At 42.9% G+C, this 17,302-nt stretch overlaps 1 protein-coding gene across 5 annotated transcripts in view; it reads left to right on the top strand.

Moving 5' to 3' along the window:
• The window catches only part of LOC146796635 (uncharacterized), a 238,682-nt gene that overhangs the window by 42,644 nt on the left and 178,736 nt on the right, over nucleotides 1-17,302 (top strand). The gene's annotated exons all lie outside the window — the stretch shown is intronic.

Raw genomic sequence — 17,302 nt, 5'->3', positions numbered from 1 at the left:
CTGCAGTGGATCACGGACAGCGGCGTGATCGGGAATGCGCTGCCTGGGAAATTACGGCCTTGGCTGGCAGCGGCATGCAGGGAGTGCACTGCCAGGGTGCGGCGCAAAGTTGGGCAGCGGCGTGGTCAGGTGCAAAGCTGCTCGTGAAGTGTGGGACTGTTCGGCCGAAGTGCACGGAACGAGCCACAATAGACCCACTATATAGCCTACCTAACCTCATTACCTACCTGTCTCCAACCAAAAATGAAACCGTAACAAACTGGCAAAATAGGCAACAGACGCCACGCACCTGCTTCAAGTGCCAACCGAAATACATAACATTAGCCCCCTGTACCCAATTAAAACGTACCAAGACAATATATAACTTAGGAAAAACCGACACAAACACCCCAAACCCCTGCAAATTGGGTGGGAGGGTGGGCAAAAACTTTCCCTATCTATGGAGATTTCGGCAGCCATGTCACCTTCCAAAATGGTGACACGGCTCCTGAAATGGCTGGGTATATACCCCCCACCCCAGCCCAAAAGTAGCCCAAGCGTGAGGCCAATTGGGCTCGACCGCACCACCCGGCCCAAAAACCCCAGGGGCGCGAGCCTCCCTCTCGATCGGCGGCCCCCTCCAAAGCCCCATTGGGCCGAAGTGCACGGAACAAACCACAATTGACCCACTATAAGTGTGAAACAAGCCGCTTTTATTGAAGACAGGTGCACCTTACACAACGTAACCTTGGCCTTTGACTTAAAACTACATCTTACTATACAAAATACATCTACATATCCACCTCCCCCACCCCTAATGATTTCCCCAAACACAATTGCACTTTATTTAACATACCCACATTAATCGATACTTGTCGCCCCTTTAAAAACTTTGTAACCTGCTTCTCAACCCATCTAAAGATCTACCTACTCGATCAATAACTGTTAACCCTTAAACCCTGTAACCTCTTTTCTAACTAAGTATAACCTACCTAACCTCATTACCTTCCTGTCCCCAACCAAAAATGAAACCGTAACAAACTGGCCGAAATAGGCATCCAACGCCACTCAGAAATAGTCCTTATGACATATCCTCCTCCCCCCCCCCCAGGCCTTGTCTAAGATAACGCCTGATGTCCTGTGCTGCATCTAAAACTTCCTTTATCTGAATCAGACATAACTCCACCCCGAAGCGAGACAAATGAACTTCGCCATCCCTGAAAAAATGTTTGGCTGAAAACTTGTGCTCCGGATAATCATCTTCCACATATTTTAACTCTGGGTGTTTCACCCTGCCAAAACCTGACTCTTTACAAAACACTTCATCTCTCTGTTTATCTTCCTCCTGGCCTTATCAGTGGCCACTGGCCGCTCATCCCCTCTCCAATGTCTCCTGGGAATAAACTCATACCAAACTACAAAACACCCAGTCCATTGACTCTTGATCTCCTTCAGATCCCTCTTCATCTGTTTCAACAGACACAACCCTTTGCAAACCACCAAATCATTCTCCCCCAAGTGAAGAACCAGAACATCTGGGCAAATGTGACGGCCCAGTAACTTATTTAACAGAGGGAAAAGCTCATGCAAATGCATGCCTCCCTTCCCGTGCCAAGTGACTTTGAAGAAACCCGGGTCCAAACCCAAATTTACTCCTTTGCCTTTGTTCTATTCGTGTCTCTCCACCCACTTTATAAAGGAATGCCCGACAATCCATATAGCGATCGCCTCTGACTCGGACCCAGCCACTGCACTTTAAAAGACACATTTGTGAGAAAAGCTTTACATGCTCTCTACTTCCCCCACCCCCTCGCTTTGATATAGCGTTTATAACAATCTGATGACCAACGTCCCGGTTGCTTCAATCTTTCTACTCCCCACCCCAAACTTGCTGCGTCTGATGTCACCCCAATCCTGAAGGAGTGAGTGCCAAAAGCCTCAGGCACCTCCCCTACTAACTATTACGCCTGCCCCATCACCCAAAGAAGCTGTGCTGCCGTGACTTCCCGCCCTGATGACCTGTAGAAAACTGGCCCCACCTCCCTCATTTCACCTCCCCGCAAACGGCACCCCCATCTCACCGGGCAGGTCATCGAATCCCCTCTAGCGCACAGTGTCACCGACCTCCCCATCCCCCTTTGATCTGTCTTCGAGCGCCTCAAGAAGATGGATACTGCATCACTCCCTGTTTCGCACCCCTGTACCTCCTCCCACTGCAGCTCTGGGACCCCTTTCCTTCCCAGCAACTCAGACACATGGAAAGCTCCACCGTAAAGCCAAGACATTAAAGCCGAAAACAGTAACACTTCCTGCCAGCCGCAGCACACCTCTGGCAGCACTGCTATCAATCTGCTCATAGCCCAATGGTCACTGGCAACCTAACCCGCTGTCCTCTACCCGCCTCTCTGGTCTAACCCTCTATCAACCTTTTTCGCCGCTCGCCTGCCGTTGGAGAATAACCCCATAGTAGCTTGCCCATGAAGGATATCCCTGCCAGCTTCGCCGCTATGGTAACCTTCGACAAACTCTTCCCAATCAAGTCCAAAATGAACTGAACAACGTTCTCTTCCCTCGCCCAAGTCCCACATCTCCTCTTCGCACCTCCCTGCAGAAACTCCTGCCACGCAAGTGATAGAGATCAGGGTGTGTATAATATACCCACTACCACGGATAGAGTAATCTCACAGTTACACGCACATGCATACATCATACGCTAGGGCCCATTTCACTACACTAACATACGCTCAAATACTCTACCAGCAATAAACCTGTGGAAAGAAAAAACTCCTAATCACCCTGCATCTATATCGAGGTCGATAAGACCTGGTTTTTGTGACTGTCCTTAAACATAATCTATACAACATATACAGCAATGATCAAAAATGTAAACCCAATAATTGACAAGAAAGAATATCCAACACCATGTTTAAAATTATATTGCTTTATCTAAAATTAGTCAAAGGAAATCAATCAGAGTAAATCATTTCTCATAGTTACCTATTCTAGCTAAATGTCAGAACGGGTCAGGACAAGTCTCTCGGTAAATGTCTCTCAAGACGAAGTCCCTTCAGCATCAATCCTCAGCAACGCAGATTCGGTACGCGGCAAAGGCAAAATGGCAAGTGGCAAAAAACCCTCTCTAGGCTAACATTTCTTATAGTGTCTTAAACAATGGAAATATACATTGGAAACATAGAAAAAAGTTGTAATGTCCGCCGGACCTGCTGAGCAGAGCGAGAAGGAAAGGATGTAACATCGCTACATTTGAAAATCTCCGCTCAGGAAAAGTTCACATAATAAAGACTACGGAACAGGAACCAAGAAATAAAAGATGTATCTTGTTAGTTTTACTTCTCCTCGGCAATCGAGCCACAGTTCAGAGTTTCTCTCTAAGGCTCCTTTGTTTCCCAAGGCTGCCAAGGACATTTTCATTTCACTTGGAGATCTCCCAAAACTGCTGCTGTCCTCATGGAAAGTTTTCAAACAAGCAAGCAAGGACCATGGTCAGTTAGCTTCAGGACCATTTCCAGCAGGGGTCTCCCTCGTCACAGTTTTCATATTATAAATCACAGCCAGGCTTACAAATCGGCCATCTTTTCTAGGCCATCATAGGCCTCAATAGACCATCTTAATTAAAAGAAACAAAAACAACGTTACCACAGCATAGTGATTAAACAGTGTTAACCCCACTAATACCCTTATGTGTATGCATCTATCTAGCACTTGCAACATAGAAAAGCATTAATTCGGAAAGCATTTTGTGCTCAAAAATAAACAGCACATAGCAACGTTTAAACATGAAAACACGCACGTTATTTTTAAACAGCACATTTATGCGCACCCACGTGTAACTCTCTCTTGTTAAGACAAACGGATTGATTAATATAAACACACTTGCACAAGACAAATAATTAATTATTAATTATTAATAAATTAGTACAACGAATAGACATGCCAGAGCTTCAAAAGCCACTGAATTTTCAAACTGAAAACTCTGCTCCAGCAATCCCCCCTTTGGTGATTTTATCACCAAATAAACCCAAAAAAAAATTAGAGAAAATTTAGTCCCATTTTAGGAGAAATCGGAAATGTCTTTTTCCCCTTACACAACATTACACACCAGTCACTCTTTCAACATCCCTTTTTGTCTCTAAGTAAACACTCTCCCTCAATTCTTCTAATTCAATTTCTTGAGGTCCTCTTTTCAACCTCTTATTTTTCTTTTCTTTATTCAATTTCTTCCTCCCTCCCCTGTTTTTACAACACACACACACCAATCTTATTATCAATAAAGCAACAATTACACAAGTTAAAGGAAACAATATTCTACCTATAATAGTACTACCTATTTTTGCAATAAAATCCTTAACAGCTATCATTTTATTAGCTATTTTAGTCCATAAATTCTCAGCTTCAAGTGGTACTAATTCTTCATGCAAATCAGTAATATTTTTGATATAGACCTTCAGGTCTTTACTTTCGTCTGGAATGTAAGTGCAACAATGTTGAACTTTCAGCATTCCACAGACTCCACCCTCCTTGGCCAATAGAATATCAAGGGCATGTCGATTTTGCATAGACATGGCACGTACGGCACTTAATTCCGTATTCACCAAAAGAAACCCTCCAGCGGTATTTGTCGATAAGCGATCAACCACTGTGGACAGTTTCCGAATTCCATAAGCATTCAAAGAAATTCCCACTGCTGGAATCAAAACCCCAAAAATGTCACCCACTATTTCAGACCAAGTTTCTCTCTTAAAACGCATTAGTAAATTAATATGTTCTACATCTGTTATTTTATCTATATGAAAAATCTTTGGAAAAACCAGGCCCACATAACACGTGCCATACCAATGGTCAGGCAACTTGTAATAAGCCTTGTTCCCACAAACATAGTACACTCCTGGAAAAATTGTATCTTCTCCACCTCTGAAACCCCAACCTGTTGCAATGAAGTATGTATCATGGCACTCACTAGTCCCAACAAAATATGTATCATATTGGGATTTCCTTCTTGTAATACAAAGTTTACCCTTCTGCGACGCATCTAGAGCTAAAGTTGGACTAGCCCCATTCTTCAACTCTTTTCCCATCTCAATGTCCCAAATTGTCTCACTCACTTTATATTTTCCTGCTTTTTCCTGCATGTTCAATCTCCTTTCTTCTACCATATCCAGGAAAGCTTTCTCCTCTCCTTTCAAACTGCAAGTTAAATTATTCTTAAAAATGTAATCTAATGTTAATTCTTTTTCTTCAATAAAAATCTCACCAAAAGTGTTAGCTTGTTTAGCTGGATTCAGCTCTTTGTTCATTGGCAAGTGTCCAAAAATACTATCTCTGTTAGACATCTTATAATCTACTTTCCCTAACAAATAAAAAACACTACTTAAAATACTACAGGAAATACCATATGTAGCTGGTAAATGATGATAAGTAACACCCTCTGAAACGGATGCAGGTAATTGCATACAGACGTAGCAATCCCTTACTTCCATTGTTTTCACATATTCATATAACAATTTTGAAAAAACATTACTAGAAAAGTTATTAATTGACCTATCTTTGTGTATGTAAGTATTACTAATTCTAATTGGAACTACTTTTTGCGAATTCTTCTCTACATTTGTCACATTCTCTGTATGCATCTCAAACTCTACTTTAAAAGTAACTAATAAAACTAAAACACCCCATAGAAGCATTAATAATCCAGTACAGCAGCAGCACATTCTACACCACCTTTTAAAGAAGGCACATCTATTTCTATTATCCTCTATGTTAGCCATTTTACTACTTTAGTTTAGCCTCTACTACTCCACTACTGTTGGAACTTTTCCAATTCTTCAGCAAATTCTTCAGCTTTCAGTTTTTCCAAATGATCTTTTCGTTCACTTAATCCAAGTGAATCCTTCCTTTATTCAGTTTGGATACTTGTCATTCTTCACTTCAATTTCTTCAACATCAAATTGTATTAGATCTCCAACATCAAAATCCTCAGTACTCGACTCTTCTCCAATGTCAGTCAAGAGTACTTTCAGAATTTCACCAGTATCTTCCTCAACCACTTCTCTCAAGATCTCTTCCGGATTATCTCGAGTCACTGTTTCTTCTTTTCCTCCTTCAGACAGTGCCACATAAGACCATTCCGGTGATCTGTACTTTTGGTTGGGTCTTCTTACTCTTTTTATTTCTACTGGTTCTTTTGACTCCTTTGATTCTTCTCCTTCAGCTTTTGAACTTTGACTCGATACTTCATTCACTTGTTCAGCTTTCGATGTACTTGCTCTTATTATTTTGTATCTCAGCCTCTTAACTCTGTTGTTAGGCCAACGATCTCCTCTTAACACCTTTTTCGGCTTTATTTCTTTATTACTTCTTTCTCCAATCCAAGTTCTCTTTCTCAGAACTCGACCCTCTGTTTGTTCATTCTCATCATCTGTTTCAAGTGCCTCTTGTTTCCGTTTTCCAGCAGCTTTCTTCTTTTCCACAGATTTTTTCACCACTGTTTGAGATTTCCCTACTTTTGTCCCTCCTCGAGTCTCCGACACGCAATCTTCTTGCTGTCTACTTGTCCCTTCACCTGGCTCATCAAGAATGTTCCCTACACCTCCTCGGGGATCTTCCGCAATCTGTCCCTCTCTATCTTCTTCTGACCCTACTTCTTCAAGTATAATCTCAAGTGGTTCTTCAATCTCCTCCTCTTCTGATTCAGGAGTAGTCTCTGTGTGATTTCTCTTTTCTTTTCTTTTCCCTTCACTGCTGTTTGAAACTTCAGGCTCTCTTACAGAATCTGATCTCTTCTCTGATACTCGCAGTGGTTCATTCGAAGCTTTTCCTACTTCTTTCCCCACTGATTCTGTATCCTCATCATCACTGGAATCTGACTCTTCAAAATACTCTTTACCAGTCCCTTCTTTTGGGTTTGGAACTCTCAGAGTATGACTTGCATGTACCCAGTGTCTCACTCCAGCACACTTTACTGCAGTCGTCGTAGTCAGAATAACTTGTCTTGGCCTTCCCCACCTTGGAATCAAGCAATTTCTTCTTCTGTGAACTTTTATCTTCACCCAGTCTCCTGGACTCAGATCATGGGCTTGCTTCTTCTCAAGTGTGGTAGCTTCTTCTCCAACCTGGTGAAACACAGAATGAACTGCGTCAGCCAGGCCTTTACAGTAATCCAAAATCATGTCATCAGTTATTGTCACCAATTTATTGACAGGCACGAATGCATGGCGCATTGCACGTCCCATGATTATTTCGTGCGGACTCAAACCAGTAGTTCTATCTGGAGTAGATCTCATAGTCATCAGAACTAGAGGTAAAACGTCTGGCCATTTCATGCCAGTGGCTAAGCACATTTTTCCAATCCTATTCTTGATTGTGCCATTAATCTGCTCAACCACACCAGAAGCCTCTGGTCGGTATGCACAATGTAGCTTCTGCTGTATTTTCAATGCTTCACAAATCAAACCCATAAGCTCATTTTGAAAGTGTCCACCTCTATCAGACTCAACTGTTACTGGAAACCCGTACCTAGGAATCAACTCCCTTAACAGTAATTTTGCCACTGTTAATCCATCATTTCTTCTAGTCGGGTAAGCTTCCACCCACCTTGAAAACAAACAGACTACCACTAAAACATACCTCAGTCTGTTTACTTGGGGCATTTCAATGAAATCAATCTGCATTCTTGTAAAAGGACCTCCTTCTCTGCCTATTGTCCCCAGACTCACCACTGTCTTTTTTCCAGTGTTAAATTGCTGACAAACTAAACACCTCTGACAGATGCTTTCTGCAATTGTCCTGAACTTTGCATTGTACCAGGTCTGCTTGAACGACCTAACCATCGCATCCCTCCCCAAATGTCCCTGGCCATGATACATCCTTGCCATTGACGACAAGATGGAGTTGGGCATTACTGGTCTGCCATCTCTGTAGACCCAAACATGGTCTGTTTCTCTTGGAGCACATCCTGCCTTAATCCAATCTTTTTTCTCTTCCTCTCCTGCCTCATCTTGCAACTGTTTCACTTCATCCCAGGTCTCTAAGACATTAGTAAACATCACAGAGAGTAAAGACATTTCCCCCTCTCTGTCCCGATTGATGGACTGATTTGTCTTGGCACAGTATTGCGCAACATCGTTGGCATAACGGTTTCCGACCGTTATAAAATCCTCCCCTTGTCCATGGGCAGCACATTTTACAACTGCTAACTCCTTAGGCAGCTGTATCGCCTCAAGCAATTTACCAATCATTTCAGCATTCTTTATCGGAGTTCCACCCGATGTCAAGAAACCTCTTTGTAGCCAAAGCTGGCCAAAATCATGCACCACTCCAAATCCATACTGACTATCAGTCATTACAGTTGTCCTCAAATCTTTCCCAATTTCGCAAGCTTTTGTCAATGCCACCAACTCAGCAACTTGCGCAGATTTCACTCCTTTTAATGGTGATGCTTCCATGACCTCTGAAACTTTGCATACCGCATATGCTGCGCATAGCACACCATTATCATTTCTCAGGCATGAACCATCCACAAACAACACATGATCACTCTCATCCAAGGGTAGATCCCTTATGTCTGGTCTCGGTTTTGTACAGTAATCAAGCACATCCAAACAATCATGATCATCTTCCATCTTCACACCCACATTTTCAATATCTGGCAAAAGTGTCGCTGGATTCACATTTACACATCTCTCGAGAGTCACATTTGATGCTCCCAGAATCACTTTTTCATATTTAGTCAACCGACTATGTGACATGTACTGAGTTCTGCTTCTTGTCAAAAGAATTGCCACATTGTGAGGTACGAATACCCTTACAGGATATCCCATTATGATTCCCTCACTCTGTTCCAGGCTTCTGCATGTTGCTGCCACAGATTTCAGACAACCTGGTAAACCCACAGCTACAGGGTCAAGTGTCGATGAGAAGTACGCAATAGGCCTTCTCAGTAATCCATGTTTCTGAATTAACACCGAAAGTGCACATCCATTCCTCTCACTGCAGTACAACTCAAATTCTTTCTCATAGTCAGGCATACCCAAGGCTGGAGCCTCACACATTTTATTTTTGAGCTCTTCAAATGCTGCCATTTGTTCTGCATCTAGATCCAATGGATCTGTCATCTCACTTTTTGTCAGTTTAATCAGTGGCTTTGCTATCAATGAAAAATTAATTATCCACTGACGACAATAACCCACCATACCCAGGAACATTCTCACTTCTCTCTGAGTTTTTGGAGCTTTCATTTCTCTGATTATTCTGATCCTGTCATCAGTCACTTTTCTCAGACCCTTTTCAATATTGTGTCCAAGATAATGCACCTCTTTCTTGAAAAATTGCAATTTGGCTGGAGATACCTTTAACCCTCCATCTGCCAGATGATTCAGTAAAGCTATAGTATCTACTTCACAAGCTTCACATGTCTTTGATGCCACCAGTAGGTCATCAATATACTGCACTAGCACTGAACTCTCGGGCATGATCAAACTTTCCAACGATTTCTTCAATAACTGATTGAATATCGAAGGACTCTCCGTATACCCCTGTGGGATACGACACCATGCTAAGATACGCTGGCCAAACCTAAATGCAAAAATCGGTTGGCTATCATGATGCAATGGAATTGAAAAGAACGCATGACACAAATCAATCACTGTATACCACTCAGCATCATGTGGAATTTGATACAGGATCACTGATGGATTTGGCACAATAGGACAACATGCCACCACAATTTGATTAACTTTTCTCAAATCCTGTACAATCCTAAATTTCCCATTGGGCTTTTTTAGTCCCATTATCGGTGAATTACACGGACTACTCAGTAGTTCTCTCAGGACTCCTTGCTGAATCATTTTCTCAATTATAGGAGTTATTCCTTCAATTATTTCTGGTGTCATTTTGTATTGAGGAATGTTAGGATATGTAATTCCCTCTTTTACTGCAATTTTCACTGGATCTACATTATTCATCAATCCCACATCCTCTCCAGTAAAATCCCAAACTGTCCTTTTCACTGTGTCTCTCAGCTCTCGAGGCAAATCCTCCGGATTAAACACAGCAAATGCACCAATTAACTCACTTTCTCTATTCTCTAGAGTCACTCGGTACAAAACATCTTCATCTGGTGTCTCAAAAGCTATTCCATCCGGTGTACAAAAAATTGTACAGTTCATCTTGCACAACAAGTCCCTACCTAACAGGTTCACTGGACTAGTGTCACAGACAATGAATCTGTGCATGTCTGAAAATTTCCCTATCTGTACTCTTACAGGTTCAGTAAGACGTGTTCTGATTTGCGTATTGGCTACACCAACTACTTGGATTGCTTCATCCGAGAGAGGAAGATTTCTAACATCTGTTGACCTGACAGTTGATCTTGTCGCACCTGTGTCTACCAAAAAAGTAACACTCTCCTCATTTATTTTCCCATCCACAAATGGTCCTGCCTGGTCTATTTCTAGAGTTGCACCAAGTATGCACTCTTCTTCCTCTCCTCGGCACCGTCAATAATCACCCTCAGATTCACTCCCTTCACTCTTTAACAAGTACTGTTGTACTTTGTTAGAACATCTTGGTTTGTTTACCTGCTCATCATTGTAGAATCCTGAATCCTGATTATACTTTTGTAACCCTCTATTCTGCGGCAAGGGCGGTTTTGGCTCTTGACTCTGCTGTCTCACAACTTTCTGTTGTTGCTGCTGTTGATTATTTCCTTCGTTCTGCACCTGTTGATTTAAGGGTTTATTTTCATTACTTACTAATGGTGGATTAGGACATTCCGATCTCCAATGCCCCAATTGGCCACAGTTGTGACAAGGAAACTTTTTTTTCGCTTCCTCAAGACTTCCTTTTCCTTTCCCTGCATATCTAGGTCTATTCCCTGCATTGTTTCCTGGATTATTCGCTTGTTCCACTAACTGTGCTTCCTGTCTTTCCGCAACTTTCACTTGTGCCCACATTGCTTTCTCTTTCAGCTTTCTTTGCTTTGCTGAAGTATTTTGCATGCCTCAGGATCTCATCTACTTTCTTACTCTGCCAATCCACTGTGTGCTCACGAATTCTCTCACCAATTTCAGGTCTAAGGCCATATACAAATCTGTATACAAAATGACTCAAATCTTTGTCACCCAGGTGTTCATCTCCACTGAATTGTTTAAATGCCAGTATCAGCCTCTCGTAAAAAGCATGAACTGATTCTTTCGCTTCCTGTTGTGTTCGATCTATCTTTACCCAGTCTGTCTCTTTTGCAGGAACTTTACTCTTCAGGTATACCATCACCTGATCATACTTTCTCATTACCTCTGGATCTGGTGCCCCTGTTCTTGGGTCTCTTGGATATTCCTCAGTAGGCCAACTCACAACTATTTTACACTCAGTCCACAAGTCTGCTGGAACAATTATATCAAACAGACTATTCAGGTCAACCCACAGCACTTTTGACAATTTCACAAACCTATCTACCTGCCTATACCACTCGACGGGCTTTTCTCTCAATCGAGGGAAATCATTCGTGAATGATAAAATATCCTGTCTGGTCCATGGAACATGTACATATCCTCCTCCAGGTATTTCTCTCATAGGATAATTATCCACTGGTTTCTCCTTTTCTCTCACTGGAAATGCTGAATACGTTGTTCTATCTTCAGCCTCATCTCTTTTCTTGTACCACCTATCCTTCCACTTTTCTACATCACCCCATATATACCAGAAATATCTAATAGTAACATACGACGATGTCACTGATTCCGAACCCAAACAATGTGACTTTTCCTGCATACATACAGGACCAACAATCCCGTTTTTCCCGAGAGCAGCATATACTTCCCTCTGCCCTACTACGGAACTGCTACCAGCTTCCAAGTTCCAGAAGCACTACATATAACTCAACATTACGACTCCAACATATAGTATTAGTACATATACCAACATGAACCAATAATCAATAATCAATAAACTAATGTACAAGCTATCTTATCAGATCAAGACAATCATCAAAAACCATCCTCTGCTACCAGGAAATTGATAGAGATCAGGGTGTGTATAATATACCCACTACCACGGATAGAGTAATCTCACAGTTACACGCACATGCATACATCATACGCTAGGGCCCATTTCACTACACTAACATACGCTCAAATACTCTACCAGCAATAAACCTGTGGAAAGAAAAAACTCCTAATCACCCTGCATCTATATCGAGGTCGATAAGACCTGGTTTTTGTGACTGTCCTTAAACATAATCTATACAACATATACAGCAATGATCAAAAATGTAAACCCAATAATTGACAAGAAAGAATATCCAACACCATGTTTAAAATTATATTGCTTTATCTAAAATTAGTCAAAGGAAATCAATCAGAGTAAATCATTTCTCATAGTTACCTATTCTAGCTAAATGTCAGAACGGGTCAGGACAAGTCTCTCGGTAAATGTCTCTCAAGACGAAGTCCCTTCAGCATCAATCCTCAGCAACGCAGATTCGGTACGCGGCAAAGGCAAAATGGCAAGTGGCAAAAAACCCTCTCTAGGCTAACATTTCTTATAGTGTCTTAAACAATGGAAAGATACATTGGAAACATAGAAAAAAAGTTGTAATGTCCGCCGGACCTGCTGAGCAGAGCGAGAAGGAAAGGATGTAACATCGCTACATTTGAAAATCTCCGCTCAGGAAAAGTTCACATAATAAAGACTACGGAACAGGAACCAAGAAATAAAAGATGTATCTTGTTAGTTTTACTTCTCCTCGGCAATCGAGCCACAGTTCAGAGTTTCTCTCTAAGGCTCCTTTGTTTCCCAAGGCTGCCAAGGACATTTTCATTTCACTTGGAGATCTCCCAAAACTGCTGCTGTCCTCATGGAAAGTTTTCAAACAAGCAAGCAAGGACCATGGTCAGTTAGCTTCAGGACCATTTCCAGCAGGGGTCTCCCTCGTCACAGTTTTCATATTATAAATCACAGCCAGGCTTACAAATCGGCCATCTTTTCTAGGCCATCATAGGCCTCAATAGACCATCTTAATTAAAAGAAACAAAAACAGCGTTACCACAGCATAGTGATTAAACAGTGTTAACCCCACTAATACCCTTATGTGTATGCATCTATCTAGCACTTGCAACATAGAAAAGCATTAATTCGGAAAGCATTTTGTGCTCAAAAATAAACAGCACATAGCAACGTTTAAACATGAAAACACGCACGTTATTTTTAAACAGCACATTTATGCGCACCCACGTGTAACTCTCTCTTGTTAAGACAAACGGATTGATTAATATAAACACACTTGCACAAGACAAATAATTAATTATTAATTATTAATAAATTAGTACAACGAATAGACATGCCAGAGCTTCAAAAGCCACTGAATTTTCAAACTGAAAACTCTGCTCCAGCACAAGCACATAGGCCTTCCTCGTGGAAGGTGCTAAAGACCCTACCACCAGCTGCAGCATCCTTTCTCTCCTACGGACCACATCCTGTCGGGCACCAGCGCTCTGTGCGTTTCTGCCTCCGTGGCCAGCCCATGGAACCTCTTCCACTGCAAACGAGACAAGGAATCCGCAATGTTATTGTCTACAGCCGGTACGTGCTTTGCCCTGAACTGAATGTCATACTGCAAGCAACCCAACATGTATATGCGCAAAAGCTTTAAGACCTGCTCGTCCCTCGCAGACTGCCTGTTGACTACCTGCACCACTGCCATGTTGTCCACCCTGAAAGTGACCTTTTTGTGTCCTAGGCTCCGCTCCAGAGGGTGACCGCGACAACAAGCGGAAACAATTCAAGGAAAGAAATACTCCTGCCTCCATTTTTCCAATGATATGACCACTCTTCGGCACACAATTTCCCTGCCAAAACAAGACGAAACCTCCTGATCCTGCTGCCTCGGAGAATATCTGAGAATCCCAAACCCACTCTTCTGGAGCTGCCATGGATATCCCATTGAAATCCTCCAAAAACCTGCACCACATTCTTAGGTCTTCTTTCGTCCCTGCTGACAAACGCATATGGTGGTGTGGCAGCGTGTGACCTACCAGTGACCTGCCCAGCCTTTTGCAAAATGTCCGTCCCGCTCTCACCACCCTACATGCGAAATTCAAATGCCTCAGTAACACTTGGACCATTCTCACTGTCACTTTCCTTCTGGCCAGCATGTCATCTATCAACAGCCTCATGTGCAATTTCTTATCCTCCGGCAACCTGGCCGCCATGGCCACAGAATCAAGTTTGATCCCCAGAAATGACAAAACAGTGCTTGGACCCTGTGTCTTCTCAGGTGCCAAAGGGACACCCAGTGTCCTCATGAGCTTCTGGAAACTGTCTAGCTGCCATTGGCAGTCCGTCGAACCAGGACGGCCCACCAGGAAGAAGTCATCCAGATAGTGCATCACCATATCTTTACCCGTTTTCCAACAGAAAACGCACTGCAAGAATGAACTGAACTTCTCAAACAGCGCACATGATATGGAGCTCCCCATAGGTAACTCCTTATCCACAAAGATGTTGCCGTCGACCTGAATGCCCAGCAACTGGAAGTCCTCCAGGTGTACTGGCAACAGCCAGAAACCCGCCTTAATATCGCATTTTGGCATTTCTGCCTGTTACCTACCCTTTCCACCAGGGCCCTGGCTACGTCCACTGAAGAGTAAGAGACTGAAGTCAACTCATCAGGAATGAAAACCTTTGCTGACCCCCCTTGCGGCCATGACAAGTGTTGGATCAGACAATACTGTCCTCTCTCCTTTTTGGGAACCACCCCAACCAGGGAAATAATCAAATCCCTGATCGGGCTGATTGCAAATGGCCCTTTCATGCACCCTTCCCGTACCTCTTTTTGCAATTTCTCCCAAACAACTGTCTTGTGAGCTGCCACTGATTTAAGGTTCTCCGCCCATCACGCTAACCTCGGTCCTTCGTACCCCAATCTAAAACCCTCTATGAAACCTGTAGTGAGAATCTGCGCGTCCTGCTTATTTGGGTAAAGTGGGAGCCAGGCCTCTAAGCAATCCAAGTTAATGGGTGTATGAGCCTTTGCCCATATAAACCTGCACCCCTCTACCCCTCTTCCTCCCATCCCCTGCTGCCCATTGCTGGCATTCTGTTGCTACTGCCCCTGCCCCCCTGTGTGACCTTGTCCTGCGTATCCTGGCCCGAAGCACTGTACCAGGGGGTGTCTACCAGCGTATTTTGAGCACTCATGCTGAAATCTGCAGTAGTCTCGTGCACACTTGCCCTTGTTGTAATCCCAACAGGCCCCCGGACCTCCCCCTGCGGGATTTTTTGTATATCCCACCCCCACAATCCCCCGAGTGGGACGGTTTTGAAAGGGGCGGTAGACTCTGTGTAAGTTGTCTTTCCAAACTTCACCGCCCCCATGGTCAGCTGGTATAGATCTGAATCGATCTCCCCCCAGTTTGCCTCCGGGTCCCAAGTGAGCCTGGCACAAAGTTCTTCGTCATAGTGTGACCAGGCGTAGCCCCCATATGTCAGATGTGCCCTCCTTACTACATCCATGTACTTAAACTAAGCCACGGACCAATCAGGGTACTTCTCACAGTACACACTTGCAAAAATTAAAAAGGCTGCTGTCCAGTTCTCTATAATTATGGGTACCCTGGGTCGCCGGGATAACTCTAGCTCTTCATCTTTTGATCCCTCCTTGGAGCGCAATTCTCTATGCAGCAACTTCAACATATCTACATATTCGCCCATCCATATTTTTAGGTCTCGCCTACGCAGCACGCATGTGCTGCATAGGCAAAAAGACCTTTTGGAATGGCTTCGGCTTTTCAGCCAAAAACGTGCACGCGTTCCATTGCCTTCAATAGCAACGCATGCAAGTGTGTGGAGATTGCCTTGCGGGAGCGAGCTTGACACCATATGTTTGTAATTAACTTACAAACACATGGTGCCCGTGGCTCGCTCCCGCAAGGGAAACGCTTTGTGTGCTCTCGCACTCCCCCCACCTCTCCCACTTTCAGCACGAGGCGCGCGCTGGTTTCATTTCGTGGCTACCGCTCTGCGCAAATGTTTTCTTCTAATGAAACAATAATGCAATAGCTTTAGTTTTGCAAAGCAGGGAACACGTGTTGTATATAAAATTGTGTACAGGAATGGTTTCTCAATAATTTGACAACTTAGGTACATATGTGATGAAATGTTAGATATTTGAAACTAAGAGTAAACGATAAAACGTTCATCAGAAAAAATGCTTTTTTTCCTTTTTTTTTTTAAAACTATGTATTTCACTGCCCTCGTTCCACTACTTTGCCTCTAGGGAAAGCCTTAAATGACATAAAACATAACGAGATTCAGGCAATCAGGGTTTACATTAGTTCATTTCACACCAAACGTGTTCCTTGAGAGTAAGTCTACATATATTTCACGTATCTCAAATCATATGGAGTAGTATGTTTACAGCGTACCCTCGGGAATGCCTAGCTCTTCGCTGTATGCTAACTGTGCCGTGCCCCCAACCCCCCCCCTAGTTTGGTGCTTGGATAAGCAGCTGAGCACACCTCATGTCAATCTTGACAGCCTGCTCCTTGGAGCGCATATGCCTACGTATGCTTCCCAAGTGTCACCTGGTGGTGGTTTCAGGAAAAGCAATCTCGAAACATGAATTACTTTGAATACTAGGGGGTTGCCACAGAGTGAAGATGAGGCCACAAATAAACTTACTTATAAGTGAAACAACCTAGCACAACACATGGATAAAGAATACCTTTTTAAATAAATGCAGATTTAGGATAGTATTGTTCAGTGTATTTGTCATATGGAGTACAATTTAGCATTTTAACATTTTTCTGTGACTGGTCACGATCATTTAATCACATTATTAAAGGGCTAGGGCATTATTTATTATGACATAGTATTACATGTACGCAATGTGTATGCGTGTGTGTGTGTGTGTGTGTGTATATATATATAAAAAAAAAATTCTTCAAGTATCACAGTGAAAGTGCGTTTCAAGCTTGGGCTCTTAGAGAGGCTTGCATTTTGGATTCTGACAGTAAATTAAGGAAGAATGTCTTAAAGGGTGTGTGGTGTTAGACTCTAGATGCATCCATTACTTTTTTTAACATCATTAAGGAATGAGGTGACTGGAGGCATACACATCAGCCTTCACTCCTCAAAAATAATGTTACCTGTATTTTTGGGGGCTATTTAGCAGTAAAAATAAAATGTATCCTGTTTGCAAATACAGCGATACACATGATTATGGCAGGCTGCAGGATGCTAAGATGCTATGTGCAGTAAAAAAGCATAGCCGAGAAAACATTTACGTTTGGTTTTCGCCCATATGGAT

Source organism: Triturus cristatus, chromosome 10 (genome assembly GCF_964204655.1).
Source record: "Triturus cristatus chromosome 10, aTriCri1.1, whole genome shotgun sequence".
Classification (NCBI taxonomy): domain Eukaryota; kingdom Metazoa; phylum Chordata; class Amphibia; order Caudata; family Salamandridae; genus Triturus; species Triturus cristatus.
The sequence above is the reverse complement of the archived record's forward strand: the minus strand, read 5'-3'. Positions and strand labels throughout refer to the sequence as shown.